This window comes from Sus scrofa, chromosome 1 (genome assembly GCF_054392235.1).
Source record: "Sus scrofa isolate SSC_HxYL_T2T_F1_AM1 chromosome 1, Sscrofa_HxYL_maternal_Yorkshire_Landrace_v2.0, whole genome shotgun sequence".
In the NCBI taxonomy this organism is placed as follows: domain Eukaryota; kingdom Metazoa; phylum Chordata; class Mammalia; order Artiodactyla; family Suidae; genus Sus; species Sus scrofa.
In genome coordinates this window covers 38,491,165-38,506,009 of record NC_139383.1, presented here as the reverse complement: position 1 = coordinate 38,506,009, position 14,845 = coordinate 38,491,165, and the positions used below count along the sequence as shown (strand labels likewise).

General features: G+C 38.4%; 1 protein-coding gene across 29 annotated transcripts in view; it reads left to right on the top strand.

Moving 5' to 3' along the window:
• The window catches only part of NKAIN2 (sodium/potassium transporting ATPase interacting 2), a 1,025,455-nt gene that overhangs the window by 559,367 nt on the left and 451,243 nt on the right, over positions 1-14,845 (top strand). The window lies entirely within an intron of this gene.

Here is a 14,845-nt window from a genome sequence, read left to right as displayed (position 1 = left end):
CTTAAAACAGTAGCAAATGACTCCTACTTTTTCTCAGCTTTCTAAAAATGTATGGAATTGGGCCAATATATAATACATAATGAGACTTTGAATAGGGTAAGAATGATATGATCTAATTTCTATTTATAACATATCACTATGGCTATTGTGAAAATATTCTGTAGGGGACAAGAATAGCAAAAGGAAAATCAGTGTGGATACATTTACGTCTAAGTTATAGATGCTTTTAGTTAAACCTGCAGAGAGAGCAGTGGAGATAGTCAAAAGTATGTATGTGGATGCCATTTAAGATTATATCTAGCTCTAGTCTCAATATTGTCTCCAAAGGTTAAGTTCTTGTCTCGTCGCAGAAAGAATTCAGAAACAAGATGGAAATTGAGAAAGAAAATTGAAGATTTATTTGAGAAATACACCTCTTAAGGAGGGGCAGACAGAGAGGCAAGCAGGTGTCCTGCGTTTTTTGCCACACCAATTGTACGGGGCATCTAATTTTAAGGATGGGATAGTCACTGGGAAAGTGGGTTTTGGGGGTTGTATTCCTTAATTTTCATCCCAGCTTCACCCTCCCGAAGGGAGGAGGGATTTTTGTCCTTATTTAGTTTTATCAGAAGTGTTGTGGCATTGGTGTATGTATGGTGGGTAATTCTTATCTGCATAGCTAATTTTATTTTAATTTTATTATTATGCGGGCATAATGAGCAACAAGTAACATCCGGACATTGGACATTGGAAATTTGCCCCCAGGACACTTATTACCCCGAAAGGTGTGGTTTCCTGTCAGTCTGGAGGTTCCTCCTTTTCTTTAACCACCCATGAACCCTGCTGTTTGCATGATGTGTGGCTTCCTCTGGCGCCAAGCACCCTTTCTCTGCTCATGCCTAACTATCTACCTGTTATAACAATATGATATGTGGTTAGGGTGACAGGATTTGCTGATGTTGTCTATGAAGGGTGTAGGAAGAGAATGATCAAGACTGACTTTCAGACTTAGAGTTCGAATTGTTAGAAGAATCAGATATTTCCATTTTTTGAGCTGGGGCAGGCAGTGGGCAGATAGGAAAGGACAAAGAATATGAGGATAGAACCACTTGCTCTATTTTGTTCACATTATATCTGAACTGCCCATTAGACATCTTTAAGTAAACAGTAAAATGTGTTAAGTCATACATTCAAAAGAGGTACTGAATCATAGATGTAAATATGAGTCTTCAGTATAGAAATGGAATTTAATGGCCCAAGAATTAGATGACTTAAGGAAAACAGAGAAAGGAAGAGAGCTAGAGACTGTGCTTTGGGATTCTGAACTTTGCAGTTCTGGAAGAAGAGAATTCAGAAAAAGAGACCAAAGGGGAGCATATGTGAACTGGAAAGTCAGGAGACTTCAGTGTCCTAGATTTAGGTTAAAAATAATAATAAGATGGAGGGAAGATAAATTATGAGAAGAAAAAGCTTTGAAAACTGAAAATTAAATAGCAAAATGGATGTTGCTCTTGACTTTGCTAATAGTGGATTTGGTGGAGAAATCATAAAAAAAGCTTGATTGAAGGAGCGAAATGGGAAAATGGCAATAAGTACAGCCAGCTTCTTCAAGGACTGTTGCTGTAAGAGACAGAAAAATTGAGCTGCAGCGAAAGAGACCTAGGGAAGTCTAGGGAGGTTTTTTTGCCTATGTTTTGTTGAATGCAGACATTGGAGCGTGTTTGCATGCTGATGATGACAATCTACTGAAAGGGAGAAATTGATGGTGTCAGAGCTAATTTTTTGAGTTCCTGAGAAAAGACAGGCTCCAGCGCTGAAGTGGAGGGTTGATCTTAGATAGAAACAGGGACAGTGCATCTATTGCAAGGGGAAAATATACAGCTGATGGGTATAAATGCAGACAATCTGAAGATTTGGAGGTGAAATAATAATGAAATTTTCATTCGATTGCTTCAATGTGCTTCAGTAAAATAAAAGGCATGGGTCATCAATTTCAGTGGTATAGGGGAAAGGAGTCAGGGTTTTGGAAAAGCGGGGTGGGGAAGTGTATATGAATGGAGTAACCCAGGAGAATGGACTTAACATTGATTTTCTAATAATAGTGATACGGATATGCTGAGCCATCAACATGGTTGACAAGTGTTACTTATGACCTATAAAACCAGAGATGCCTGCTAGTTAGGTTGAGCAGCACTGCTATAAGGTAACATAGCCATCTGCCTGTTAACTTCTACTGCATTAACACCATGCTCTTTTAAGCCAATTAGGCAAATTAGAATCAGAGAACTGACTAGTGAATTAACTTACTTAGCATCAATATTCTGTATTAGTTCCTTACACGCAATTTTTAAGTCATATGTGTTACTAAACAAGTTATTAGTAATTAAAAGGCAACTTTAACATGTCTTGTCATAGGCATAATTAGAAATTGGGACAAAGTGTTATGTGCAATACTGTAAAATTGTTACATATGTATTGGGGGGAAATAACTGGACAACCTAAATATCTAACAGTAGGAGAATATTTTGATAAGTTGTGAATGATGTGTATGTTACCTCCTTTTAAAATCAGAAAAATAATTCTAAACCTATAATAATAAAGATAATTCTGTAGGAAAGTGTTTAACACAATGGCTTGCAAGACACCATCTGAAAAAACTTCCACTGGGCTTCCCAGTTCCTTCCTGCCTCTATGCACCTTGTAGATGCCTTTCTAGCCTGCTTCCTTCTCATTTTCCTCAACCCTCCCAGCATATTCTATCTCAGATCCTTATTATGTGTTATTTCTTTTGCCCAGTGCCTGTTCCTCAGAACTTCTCATGCCCCACGACTCCTTCTTGATATATCAGTTAAGGTTTCACCTCTTCAAAAAGATCGACTCTTCTGTCTGAAGTGGTTCCTCCAGCTCTCACTCCTGTTACCCGTCTTTGCTTCTAATCATAGCACTTATCATAGTCTGGCATTGTGTCTTTCATTTATTTTTTCACTTGTGTAATGTCTATCTCTCCTGTGAAAACAGGGGCTTGGCTTTTTCATCCTAGTATTCTAAGGACTTAGAATAATTCCAGTAGGTGCTCCCTATATTATTTATTACAATCAATCAAGTTGCTAAACAAACTGATTAATTCTATCGATTAATTAAATTAATATTTCATTAACATGAATGAATGCTGTAATATTTTAATAAATTCTATAAAGATATAGCTGTGACTTGAAGTCTGCTTTTGCTCATCTAGAAAGATTTCATTTCAGTTAGCTGTCAGTAACTATACAAAAAGAACTAACACAGACTCTACATAGCAGAAGAAGATCCAGAAAAATATTGAGGTAAAGATGAAAATTGGAAAAGTCGCTCCTCCTTCAGGCAGAGTAATGACATTCTCTTTAGCTTCCAAATATCAATTCATGAGAAGATGTGATTGATACTATCATCTTCTTTAGGGAGTGAAGGGATTATAGAATTCAGGAAGAAATGGGAGAAGGACATTTTCTAAATGAAGAGGCAGAGAAATTTCCAGTGAGAATCAGCACCTCTTTCCATAGAGTATGACTCCCAGACGTCCATCAAGAACCTAACTAACCTGGGGCTGCCTTGCACTTTATGTAAAGCTTAATCTCTAGGCTGGGCGTCTGCTCTTGGTTCAGATATAAACCCCTAGAGACAAAATGATCAGGCCCCCTGTGCAAAGCCCCCACTGGAGGATGAACATGGAATGGAGGGACGATTCCAGATGGTAGGTATCAGGAAAGGCCACAGGAACAATGAATTTTTTTGAGATTTAAAGTGTTTGTGTGGAGAGGAAGCTACAGAAGAATTGAGATTTCAGAGGCCTCTAATTGAAGGTGTAATGCTACTTAAAAGAAAAAGTTACAAATTCACCCTTCTGATTAAAATTGGCCCTGCTAAATCCCAAGTCACATACTACATCCACTTCCTTTTTAGCCACATGCACATGTGCAAAGACACATAAGATGAATCCTTTTCAGCCAAATGTGATTAACTGAGATTTGGAAAATGGCTTCTTGGTGAGATTATTATACTGAAGTCAACAACCTTTATAGTAAAGAACATAAGCTGTTTTTGATCTATTACTTATTTTTTGGTTTGAATCATGAAAATGTTTTTATTAAAAAAAACGGGCAATTGCTAAGCAGACAGAACTCCATAGCTTGAAACACGTTAGTATGTTAAAAAATTGCATTAAATATCTCCTTGCAAGGAAAATTAGCCCTGAACATATGTACTGTATATGTCCTGAAAACAAATTTAATTTGATCCATATTTTCAAATTTAAAAGTTCACTCTCTTTATTCAGAGAACATATGACAGGAATAAACATTCTTATGTCAGTGCCTTTGTTTAGGCTTACCTCACATTTAAATGCCCTCCTCACAAACAACTAACCTTCCCAACACAAGATAAATAATGAGATGCTTCTTAGAGCCATGCTTTTTAAAAATTATTTTTCTAATGTTGTTAAATATAATTTATCTATGAGTTTTAGTCTTTCATGGGAAAATGACATAAAATCTGTGTTATTATTGTTGTTTTTTTTCTAGAGGTGTTCTAATTTATAAAAGCAGGCATGTTGCCTTTACAATGGATTTATTAGTTAAATTTGACCAGGATTCCCCACAAATTAACTTCTTGATCAGCAAATTATTCTCAGTTAAGGAACTTTGGTAATGTCAGCCCTGTTGATGGATGCTTGCTACACAACATTATGTCACTCATTGAATATGGGTTTTGGATTACATACAAAGTCTCCTGATCTATGGGGACAGCAAAATGTTGTTTTAGCAAGCTGAATGACAGGCCTTGTAGATGGAAGAAATATAGTATCACCAAAATCTGGTGTCATTCAATGTCAGTGGGGTCTTTGGTATTGGATACTTTGAAACAATATTTCAGAAATCTTCAGATCTTGTCTTTTACCAATATTCTATCACTGCAAGCCTTCCTTTCTTTCTACTTTCCCTCCCTCATTTTTTTTCTTTTTCAGAAAACATTTTTGAGTATCAGTTAATGTGCCCTGTGCCCACGGATCATGAGAGTGAGCAAGCCAGACCTAGGTCTTCTGCTCATATTTTCTAAAGTCTAGCAGAGAAGATGGGTAATTCCAATGTAATTGCATTGTGATGAGTATAACAAGAAAGCATATACAAGATGGAAGTGACTTTAGGATCTCACTGAAGTTCAGGGAAAGACTCTATGACCTCCTCCCATGAGACCTGAGCTTCCTTTCTCTTACTTCCTTTCTTTAGCATATCTGGGGTCTCAGTTCCTTCTAGAATCTCAAGAGAGAAGAGCTGGGCTTATTTGAACCCTATCATATGTGTCAGCTATTCTGGCAAGGATCTGAATGATCTGAATGCCAGATGCTGAGTGAAATTTCTTGTCCTTTTGGACGCTATCCGTCAGTTAGCAGGTACACTTACTAAAGGGCACCCAGCTACACTGGCCAGGCCATTCAGGATCAATTTTTTAGTTTGTAACCAAGCTTCTTACACCAGCAGTGACGCTTTTCTCCATGGTGGAGTTGGAGATGGTGAGGCAGCCACAATTTGGATTTTAGTGCTACAGAGATGTGGGATTTGGGAGTTCTGTTCAGTTAAAGAATGGGGCATCCATAAGTCTGTCCAACCCAGGGTGGTGGTGGGGAAGTGAGGCCCTCCAAGGCCTTCCTCTATTAGGCAAGAAGGTGTGTGCAAGCCCTTCACTGGGAAGCATGAAACCTTGGTGAATCTGGCTGCAGCTGAGTCACTCTGATTTTGCACATACTACCGGGAAGGAATGTGTTACCCAGTCTGGGAGAGCTACCACTCAAAGTCAATTCTAGAGTGTAATGGGAAGACTGAAGCCTCTAGTCTAGCTGCCAACATGGGTGCTAGAGTAGACATGATGATTCTGTAGGGAAAACACTGTCTCAGCCATGCCTGGTAGAAATTCCTCACAGTCTGGCAGGACCAAGATCGAAACAGTATAGCATCTATCGAGCATCTTTTTTTTGTTTGTTTGTTTGTTTGTTTTGCTTTTTAGGGCCACACCCATGGCATATGGAGGTTCCCAGGCTATGGGTCTAATCGGAGCTGTAGCTGATGGCCTGCACCACAGCCACAGCAATGCCAGACTTGAGCCGTGTCTGCAACCTACACCACAGCTCACAGCAACGCTGGATCCTTAACCCATTGAGCAAGGCCAGGGATCGAACCTATAACCGCTTGATCCCTAGTCGGATTTGTTTCCACTGTGCCATGACAGGAGTTCCTCAAGCATCTTTTTTTGCTAGTGGAGGGGGAACTCAAGGGATTTAGATCCAGCCACCTCTGATACTCAGGTCTACTTCCTCCATTTTCTTTTTTCTTTTTCACTCTGTGCCCTCACTTTCCAGCCTAGAAGAGTTTTATGTCAATGGCCTGTGCCCTTGGCTGACCACTGGGCATTGGTTGGACTCATTCTGGTCTACCCTCCAGGCCTCCTGTTATTATATCTCTGAGGACAGGGAATAGGACTGTGGGATATTAAATCTCTGCTCTAAATCTCAAGAGAGCTGACCCTTTCAGGTTCCAAATCATCTGTCTTCTAAGTTTAGCCAGTGGTACTCTTGAGATTGGTGGAAAATTGGCAAAAGGAAATGAGAATCCAGATATTTCTTTCCTCTCCCTGAGTGCCAGAGGTCCCAGCTATGACTACATCTTCATGTCCTGATGCTTATACTTGCTGTGCATTCAGATTCCAACAGCGACTTCTGCTCTTTGTCTCCAGCTAAGACTGGGAGTAGCTTTTGCTTTTCCTAAACATTCTCAGTTCAACTTCTCTGTTCTGTAATCATGTATGTGATCAATTCCCTGCTTTATAAATTCAGTTGCCAGTTCCTAAAGTGCTTTCTTTTTTCCAATTGGATTCTGTTACAGATTTTATATATAGTAAAGATTATGGCAGAGAAGTTTGATGTAGGAAAAGTCAGGATATTACTTGTGGCCTTGGGAGAAGTCTAGGAATATAGAAGCTTAACTCTCTGATTGCAGAATCAGCACTGAACTTGATTATTATTTCTATAATGAGAAATAATTTCTAACAGAAGAATGTGTATCAGATATTCTTTTGAAAAAGCCATCAAGTCCTGTGTTATGGCTATAACGATGTACACTTGTATATCAGGAAGGTTGTTATGAAAGGAACCCAGCTTATCTTCATGAAATATTATGGTAGCCTCATTATTTTAGAAAATCCCAGTGTTCCCTATCAGAGTAATTTCTCTATTAGTCTGACTTTTTGAATTTTAAGGAAATAAAAATTCCAGGAGAAAATGCCAAAATTTTCACTGAGCTTCCCAAGGGGAAGGAGAGAGGATGAGTTACCAGAGGGGAGGGAGAATTTTACTTTTCAAATTTATATATCCTTTGAAACTGTTTTTTAACACATTTTTACTAAGTTCATTTATTACTTTTCTAATAACATTACAAGAGAAAAACCTTAAGAAGCATGCTGTATTGTTAGACAATTAATGTAAGGATGAACAGAAACGAGGTGTTGTAACTGTGGCTCCTTGTGTCCCAGTGGTTCGGTGATGCAGCAGATTTGTGGCTGCATCTCATTTGTGAGGACCCACCTCCTCTTCATTCGTCTACATTTAGAACTTCCTTAAGAACCATGAGCTTATCAAGTGTCTGAGGTTGAAAGAATTCTTCCTGTTAGGAGAGCATTCTAGCAACATGACGATATTTCCCAGGGGCTGTATTTCCTGCCCCCCTCCCTTGCATCTACATGTGACTGTACAAATAGTTTACACTAATGGAATATAAGCAGAAATAATGTGTATCATTTCAGGGAAATGAATATTTTTAAGAATCAAGCGTGCTTTCTAGCTTCTTTCTTCTTCTGTTGGTTGGATACAGACAAAATGATGTGGTCTTCAGGAGCACAGTGAAACCACAAGCCAGGAGCTAAGGTCTCTGAATCACTGTGTGGGGCAGTGGTGCCTTAAGTATCATTTGGGAACACCTGGGTGTTTCAGAGACCCTTTGAGGAAGTCTGTGAACTGAAAACTATTTTCATAATGACAGTGAAGAAAACATCAGTGATATTAGTAAATGCATCTTTTTAATATTGTATAGTAATAGAAGTTAACATTTGGAATATCTGCATAACTCAGCAAACCAAACACTCTCATGATGTTATAGACCACCCAGAGGTAAAAGATCCATTCATCCTGCAAAACACACTAATGCATTTTAATATAAAAGAGTATGACTGTTCACTGATATGGTACAGATTCCACACTGCAACTAACCTTTAAAAAACTACCACTTGTCAAACTCGGATATAGTATCAAAAAGAATATCCACTTTTATTTGAAATATTTACACACTTCTGAGAGGGCTGTAAAATTGTTCTTTCTTTTGTTTAGTACATTTCACTGTGAGAGTATATTTTTTAATTTATTACAATTTTAATATTGTATAGCCCAAACAACATATTACAAAAGAATTAAATAAAGAAGCATATAGAAGTCCAGCTGTCTTCTATTAAGCCAAATATTAAAAAGAGTCACAAAAATATACTTTGATCAGCCTTCTCACCAAATTTATATTTGGGGAAAGAGTCTAAACAAGTCTTGAGATTAAAAAAAACTGAAACCACAGTTGTGGAAGAAACCCATTTGCAGATCAGGAACTCTTAAGGATGCAAGAAATAAACTCTTAACTTTGAGGCCTTATGTATTTTGGGGTCTACATGTTACATCACTGAACTATATTATAACTAATGTATACCCTTGGGATCCCCACGGCATATCCAGGCATGAGATATCATATATTTAACTGAATTTCTCTGTGGCACCAGGTTGATACAGACTTGAATTTCTTCCTGTTGATGATTGCTGAATAATAAAAATCAGCCAAATAGAAGAAGTCTTTTAAAAATGCTAAATGCTTGTATTCTTCTGGGACAAAAAAATAATTTAATTTCCACTTAACACCGTCAGGAGTCTCCATCCATAAATGTTACTTTTAAGTCAGACATGATATTTGCATACAGTAAAATTTGCATTATTCCATTCTAAGCTTCTCAGTGCTTCAGTATGACCTCACATATTTTGTGCTTATCCCCTAACTGCAATGCAATGAAAGTGTGTCCTCTCTTTGTTTTCAGATACATCAAATTAATTGACCACTTAATTTACAGTAGTAAGCAGTGGAACAAAAATGGTGTATTTGCATTTAGAGGTCACTTAGACTGTAGATAGTTTTTAGGAACAGTATTTCTTGTTCTCTCTTTGTCAGATTTATGATTGAGGTAATGCAGTTACCTAATTCTTTTTGCATTCATATAAAAGGTATAAGACAAATGCTTTACTGTAATCCTATATCCAATCAATATATTATTTAAAAGACTACTGACTGAGGGAAGAAGAAAGTGCATTTCATATTGTTTATATCCTTGATGAATGCTTCCTCTCCAAGAGGAAAAAGGGGAAAAATTAATTTATGGGCAATCTATACTTTATTCATTTTCCAACATTTCTCTTTCTATCAGTTGTAACTGAAATCATCAACAGACAGGCACCTAGCCAAATGGAAACAAATGTGGGCTAAAACTCTGTCTGAAGGACCCAGCCCTGTTCTGGTACAGGTCTGGATAATGTACTAATGGCTGAGAAGATTTATTTTGAAAATATGCCCTGAAAGTTCTTTTTCACATTTGCACAAGCTACGTGAAATTGAGGTATTTCATGTTGTAAGATTCTTTGTCAGAAGCTCATGGCTGAAAGCAGAGAATATAAAGTAGGCAAGTTTCTTGGAGCTATGGGATTTCTCTATCCTCAACTATGCCCCACATACAGAGTAAATAGAAGAAAATAATGCCCTAATAGCTATTAAAGGGACTAAAACCATGCTATATAATGCAATGCCCCAAGGAGAGCAAGTTATTTCCTGTTACCAGTTTTACATTCCTGTGCCTAAATTCTTGTTGCCAGCCTCAGCTTATTTGGAGCAATCACTTTAACCATTGTGAGAGAAAGAGAGCATGCAATAAGATTCTGTAAAATCCATTGCCCATGGCATTGGTATAGTTGATGGTTTTCTGGCACCTGCCCAGAAGTATCCTCAAGGATTGAGATATTTTTATGGTTCATTCATCTTCATCACAAGTCAATGAGGTAAATGTGATTTTTCTCCTCATTTTGCAGATGAGGAAACTGAAGCCTAGCAGTTAGCAATTTGCCTCAACTCCTTCACCAGACTCTGTTGTTACCCCCATAAGGTCACCAGTCAGCTGGTCCCTCAAGCCAGAAACTGGGGAATCCACTCTGACTTCCCCCCTAGCTTCCTGTCCTCCAGTCTCCTTGTATTAATGTGGCCTCCCTCACGTGATTACTAGAGATGGCATCTAGCCCCTCAGTTGCTGGCTGCCATAAATCATCAGCTCTTGACTGACCCACAGATAAATTTCCTCAAACCATCTTTTTCTGGCTGCCTGACTGCCTCGCTCCAGTCCACTTTGGACACTGGCAACAGGGAGATCTTTCTAAAAGGGCAAATCGTAGAAGGTCATTTACCTGCTTGAAACACTTCAGTGTCTCCCTGTTAGCTAGAGGATAAAACCAAACTTTCTAGGATGGCACACAAAGGCCTCCACAGTTTGACCTATGCTTATCTCTGCTTTTATCCTTCCCCATCCTCCCCGACCTTCTGAAGACCTCAGCACTTACACGCCCGTCTCACTGGAGGGATGGGCCTGTTCTCACTGCTGCATACATGCTGTTCCCTCTGCCAGCAGGGTTCCTTCATCCTTACTTCTCTTGGCTTAACAGTATTTAACCACTCACTTGGATCCGGTATCAGTGTCCAGGAAAGCTTTTCTGATTCCTCTCTCTCATGGTTCCACTCCTCTTCATGTGTATACTTATCGTACATGTATCTCTCAGTTATTTTTATTGTCCACACTCTGTCTCCCATACGTGGACTTGCATAAGAATCTTGGACCATCCCCTTATATCTGAATGACCTTAAGCTACCCTGTTTCTCTGACTCAGTCTCCCCAATAGTAAAATTGGAATATTAATTGTACTAAATTAAGCAACTTTGTGTAAATCTGAATTAATTTCATGGGTGTAACATTCTTAGTTACTGGCTCATACAGTGAGAATATTCAATAAGCATGAAATATAAGTATTAGTTATTCTCTGAGGACATAACAGAAATACTTTTAATCCCAATGAGTTGTTTTCATAGTACTTATGGTTCTCTGAAATTACCTTGTCTGTATGTATTAAATAGTTGTGCCCCCCAAGCTAGAAAGTCAAATTCATAGAATAGTGAACTTGGTAAACTCATTCACTATTATAACCTTATCACCTAGCATGTCATGGGCCATCAGTATATGTCATTTGAACAAATGAAAAAAATAGGTAGACTATGAAAGCAACCTAAAAAGGCTGGGATGAGCAGGGAATTAAGAAGTATTCCAGATGGACTAAGTACACATTCAAATATTGCATAGTGACTGTGGATCATCTTCACCAAGAATAAATAGTGCTGTGTAAGACTATATGAGATTATATTGATAATTTGATGCCACCTAATAATTGCGTGCCTCTTTTTTAAGTAGTATAGTTCACACTAATCACAAAAATTATTGAGAAGAAAAAGGGCTGATGTGTGATGGTGATATTTGCTTGTGATACACAATTGCTTATGGTGGTTTGACTTTTTTTTACTCACTTTTAAACTTCCTTTTAACTTGATTTCTAACTATAAGCCATCGATGTCACTGAATGACTAAGACGCATGAATCTGACTTCTGCTGTTTAAAAACAATAGCCCTTGAAAAGATAGCATCCGAAGGAGAGAATTACTGTAGAAAATAAGATCATGGTGCCAAATATCTGGCCAAGTGAGACTTGTGTCACAAGTTGAAAAGGCTCCACAACTGAATATATACCCTTGTAACCAACTACAAAGTGTAAAGGGTTCTATTGGACATTTTTAAAGGCCGGCTGTAGGACAAGGCTATCAGCAGGACTGGATATATTAGGGAGATGGACAAGGTGCTTTGGGAAGCTGTGGCAGGAGAAACAGGAGTCCCTTAGCCACGGGCAGCCCTCCCACAATTCCTGAGCTTAAGGACCTGCTGGGAGGCTTCCTCCCTCTAATGTGGCTCTTTATCCATGAAGCCAGTCTCTGTCTGGGGAACACGCAATTATAACCACTCTTAGGTCTTTCTAGATATGAAGATTCCCAGGGTCCTGGCCAGACTTATTGAATCAGTATTTCCGGAAACAACAAAATTGAATTTTTAATTCTCCGTAGCTAACATGATGATCATTCTTGTTTGCCCAGGTCAGTCTTCATCTTTCCTTGTTGTTCTACTGTACTTCACTCTAAAAATGACCTGTTTTTGGATAACAAATTGTATGTTCACACCATTTACAAGTAATTCGGTTGAGAGGCCAAGATCAAGACTTCTTTTCAACTACTGCTTTGCATGATCATATTCTATATTTATGGAGCTCTTGCTAAAAACTTCCTTTGATATAAACACACATTCACACACACACATATGTGTGTGTGCACATACATGCATACATACATACAGAGTTTTCAACTCTAGTTTCACACTAGTGATGCTATAAGGAAGCAGTGACACTGTTTTGGGTCCTCACTATTCTATTCTATAAAATGAACTTTGGGTCTAATTAAAGTTTTCTTCAGTCACTGCAATTCTTGCCCTGCTTCAAAATGTTTAGCACCAGGCGCTAGTAATTTAAACAAAGCATTGGACCCAAAGGCCAAGGAATTGTATGCTGGTGTCTGGTGATGACCTCTTGTCCTTTTTACCCGTTACTTTATGTTCAGTGATGGCAAGTATTAACTGAAGCTTGAAAGGACAAAAAGACCCCAAAAAACCAAAGGGTATCAATAACAAAGTTCTGGTCTAACATCTGTGGACAGCTTTGTGGTTTCAAAATTGGATTTTTTTTCTCACATCCAGAGTGCCAACAACTAAATCTATAAGTTGATGGCCTTAATCTATATAAAATTAGAATAGGAAAACTCATTTCCCACCTTTTAAAGATGGGTTTCTAAACATTAAGACCTTAGAAAAAAGTCTGACTAAACTATGCCTTGTTTATCTCTGCGTCTCTACCCTAAGCCCAGTTTAAGACCTAATTAGTGATTAATAAATACTAGCCAAATTAAACTGAATAAATTAATAAAAAATCACTACTCAAAGGCAGTAGTTCTCAATCAGGGGCAGTTTTGCCTCCCAGAAGACATTTGGTAATATCTGGAGACAGTTTAGGTTGTCATATAGGCGATACCACTAGCATCTAGTGGACGGAGTCCTACGATACCACTAAGTACTAAGTGCACAGAACAGTTCCTAACAACACAAATATTTCCAACTCATGATGTCAATACACACCGATGTCGAGAGATCCTGCTTTAGGTCATTACTCTAGATCTGGATTACTTCCAATTGTTTTAAGTTTAATGATCAGTTTTACGAAATTATTTTCCTTATGTAAAGCAAACACTGAAAACTGCTCACCCCTACTACTATTGGATAAAGACCAGCACCCTTATTACTGTTGCATAAAGACCAGTTTCATTGACTTGGCCATCAGGACACAGACAAATTTTTGATGCCCTACCTTGCTTTCCTTATTTCCTATTATTACTCTTGAGTTAGAACCACCCCCAGTGGTGGTTCTATGCATCACACTCACCTAGAGGGCTTGTTAAAACATAGATTGCTGAGTGCCTTCCTTAGAGGCTTCAATTTAGAAGGTCTGGAGTGGGGCCTAAGAATTTTCATTCTAAGGCATCTCCTATTGTGCCGATGCTGCTGGTCTAGGCACCACACTTTGAAAAATACTGATCTAAAGTATAATAAGATGTTCCACTTATTCACAAACTCCCCAAATTACTATGTTCCTATCTCTCCTATTGCTTTTATTATTTTATTTTATTTTTATTTTATTATTATTATTATTATTTTTTTTTTTGTCTTTTTGCCATTTCCTGGGCCGCTCCCGTGGCATATGGAGGCTCCCAGGCTAGGGGTTGAATCAGAGCTGCAGCCACCAGCCCATGCCACATCCACAGCAACGCAGGATCCAAGCCACGTCTGCAACCTACACCACAGCTCACAGCAATGCCGGCTCCTCAACCCACTGAGCAAGCCAAGGGATCGAACCCACAACCTCATGGTTCCTATTCGGATTCTTCAACCACTGAGCCATGACGGGAACTCCATCTTCTATTGCTTTTAATGAAGACTGTCTACTTCTGTTTATAAATAAAATCAATCTTTATTATTAGTGGGTTCCATATTTCCAAATTTGCCTACCCGCTAACATTTCCTTGTAACCCTAAAAGCAAAACTCACAGTGGTTTCTTGGTTATTCATGGCCATGCACAGAACAGAAAAAAAATTGAGTCACCCAACGTACTTGTTTGAAGATGAGGTTGAACAAGGCATTGCTCTGCCTTTTGCTTCTCATACTGTAAATAAGCTCCCTTTTCCCAGTCTGTTTAGTGCTGCGTTTTTCTGATATGTGTGCTTTTTGTTGTAATTTTGCTGGTTAAAATGCCCCCAAGCATTGTGCTGAAGGGCTGACAAATGTTTCTAAGCACAGGAAGACTGTGATGTGCCTTATGGAGAAAATGCATGTGTTAGATAAGCTTCTTTCAGGCAGAAGTTAGAGTGCTATCAGCCATGAATTCAATGTTAATGAATACAAATATGTATTAAAGAAGGTGATTTTAAACAGAAACACACATAAAACAAGATTATGAATTGATGGATTAATGAAAATGTTGTGAGCAGAGGCTCCTAGGAACCGAACCCTGGTTTT